The following is a 3,088-nucleotide window of genomic DNA, read 5'->3' as shown; positions in this document are numbered from 1 at the left end:
AAAACTTATACAAAATGTGCTACAAAAATATCATATTTGTTTAAAACCATATAAACAGAATCTGTATAAGGATATGAGAAGACATGTAGAAAGCAACATAGTACTAAGATGACTATGCTTCGTCACAGATCCAAGAAAGACGTCGACATGAAAGTCAATCTATAATAATTTACTCGTAGACATTATGTGTAATTTAGACATAGATCTATTCGAGTCCAAAAAGAATAGTGATGAACATCGATGCTGTCATAATTTTAATCACAATATCTGTTTAAAAGATTTGCCGCTTATACAAAAAAAAAAACAAATATAACATGGTTCTTTATAAATAAAAAAACTTAGAAATATTGCTTCCAAAGATGACTCCCTCATTATGAGAATCATTGTGAAGCTGCCTTCAAGTAAACTATGATGACAAGGGGCTTTCAACCAAGAACCAGAATTCAAGTAAAATCTCTGCAGCAAACATCATTGATAGTAGAAAAAGAGGCACCAACTTGTGTGCATCTCCAAGATGTTATAGAACTGTAATATCAAATTGTGTGCATCTCCAAGGTGTTGCACTACAACAAAAAAGAGATCAATGCACCCATTTATCATACTTGCACAAGTTTTAGTTTGTAATCACAATAGTGAAACATGCTAGTCCCTAATGACCTTTTCCCACTGACTGTATGTAATGCCATAGAAATGATTCATCATAACTCATAAGCATGAAGTATAAATACACTCCCAGTCTGCAAGCATCATAAGAATACAATATGATCATCACCATGACTAACTCTGCCTCTCGTTGCACTGATAAATGGAGAAGAGAGTACAAAGATGAATCTTCTGGCGGTGGGCACGACCAATTTTGCTTCTCCGTAGGACATCAAACTAACCAAGCTTACAATGTCGTTCCCCTATAGGATTTAACAGGATATAAGACATAGAACAACACATGCTCTCTTGCACCTCGCATTGCAAGATGGTAAAAAAATGAACTGGACAAATGGACGTAATATAGTGTTAGATGAACCAAACCTGCATTTCAAGACACAAGAAAATCGAGGTTGATGAGTCTGATCCTTTTCACCGTAATATTCAGAAGCAGCAACATCCAGTCCAATGACCAACCGTCACACATGAATTAGTACACAAGGGCTGAATCATGAACTATGTATAGACAAAAAAAATCTTCTAGTGTAACCAGCCTTAGCTACAGCTGCCTTCAACAATACAAGAATCAAGATGCTCTTTATTTTTCTGCACGAGTATAAATAAAAAAGAAATCACATATGAGTATTTGGAAAGCGTTGTGAACTCAATAGTCCCACAATACATAATATAAACAGAACCACCAGATTCACCGGATCCAAGAGTAGCCACCATATTTTACGATGTCAAGTAACCCAAATTCGTGTTCAACTACCATGCAATAGTACACATATAATGCAAAAGTGAAATGCATGTAATTATGGCAACAGTAAGAGGATACAATGCTCACTGAACCGGTGAGTTGGTCGCATCAGGGAAGTTGGTGTCTGAACCATGGTGTGCAGTTCCTCCAGTGCCCTATCAGCCATTGTGCCTTGGTACTTCAAACCTACAAATAATAATTCGGCAAATATCACAGATATCTTATGCATGTCAGGGAATGGAAACAAATTGGGGGCCGGCTGTGTGAATGGAGTTTAGGAAGATGTCTACTGCCATTGTTGGTAAATCTCCAAGTACTGTTAGTGTCAGCGAGAATGGCTGGTACTATGTAATGGTGCTGAGATTTGAACAGCAACAACTACAACAAACGAATGACACATACACAAACTAAAATTCAAATAAGTTTGGAAGTACTTCTGTCTATCTCAAACTGAAAAGGAAAAGGACGACAGTGAGTTTGCTTCAGTGCAGACTGCTCGGCAAGCTCGGACAAGTGCATGCGGAGCTTGCACCACCAGCGACAGAGATTGAGCGCGGACAACAAACGCAAAAGCAAACAGAGGTGAAAATAACCCCTGCACACAGAGCAACTGGATGTCGCCTCGGGAGCCCCTGTAACAATGGGATGTGTTCCACATTTCCACCAGAGCCACCTCAAATTGACCCCAATCGCAAGGGGCCTGACGTTGCCGCTAGGACCTCACGCCATCCGGGAGATCGACGTCGTGCGAACGCCATTGGATCGGACCGGGAGGAGGGGTGGAGAGGTCCGGATCCAACAGCAAGGACCGGATCGGCAGCATGGCGGCTGCAGCCACCTCTCTTGAATGCCATAGACTGAATCCCCGCCGTGGAGGAAGAGCTGTGCGGGGCTGACAGTGAGGAGTGGAGAGGAGGAGAGAGATCAACGGACCTGGGGCAGTGTGTGACGGCGGCGACCTGGAGGAGGCGGTGCGTGACGGCGGCGACCTGGAGGCGGCGGCGACCTCGTTCCCCGGCGGCTGCGGCGGCTCCTCTCGGGACTGGGGCGTCTCCTCCCGGCGGCGGCGGCGGCTCCTCTCGGGGCTGGAGGCTGAGATGAAACAGATCGAGATTTAGGGAGCCTCGTTGGCTGTTTGTTTTACGTACGTGGTGAGATACAAAAGAAAAACCAAACCAAAAAAACCTAAAAAAAACGAACAAAATTGGTGGGACGAAAATTGACCGGCGGAGACTATCAATTGCTCTATTAGGAGTAGAGACTGTAAATACCAAGGAGGGCAACTCCGACTCGGATCATTAATCCATTGTATCCCTATTTATAGTAATCCTACCTGGACAAGAGTGTGTTCTTTCTCCCCATACAAATGGCGCTTCTTTTTAGTGGACGGTTTTATTAACTTAAAATGTAGTCATTCGTCCCAAAATAGATTTTAACACTATACTAATGTCAAAAATGTTTTTATATTATGAGACGGAGGGTGTAATATCAAGCAGATACAAAACATAAGTAGATACATAACTAAGATGCACACATCTCTCTCGCCGCTTCTTGACACCCCGGTGGATCCATCGGCGCAAGGGACAACTAAGGCACGCCGGACACGAACAAAACATTTGCCGGTTGGCTCGCCATGACGGAGTGTGCGCATAGACAAGGGCAAGACAGCGTCGACAGCAACCAAGC

The 3,088-nt window shown here is 43.3% G+C and overlaps 1 long non-coding RNA gene across 1 annotated transcript; it reads right to left on the bottom strand.

Annotated features, from left to right (window-relative positions):
• Window positions 1-677: 677 nt before the first annotated feature.
• Window positions 678-2,600, bottom strand: LOC123070025 (uncharacterized). Its single transcript, XR_006433297.1, has 2 exons — window positions 1,027-2,600; window positions 678-905 (listed from the first exon to the last, which is right to left on the bottom strand). It is a non-coding gene; the product is annotated as an uncharacterized lncRNA (long non-coding RNA).
• Window positions 2,601-3,088: the final 488 nt, after the last annotated feature.

This window comes from Triticum aestivum, chromosome 3B (assembly GCF_018294505.1).
Source record: "Triticum aestivum cultivar Chinese Spring chromosome 3B, IWGSC CS RefSeq v2.1, whole genome shotgun sequence".
NCBI lineage: Eukaryota > Viridiplantae > Streptophyta > Magnoliopsida > Poales > Poaceae > Triticum > Triticum aestivum.
Note: the sequence above shows the minus strand (reverse complement) of the source record. Positions and strands in the feature narration are given on the sequence as shown.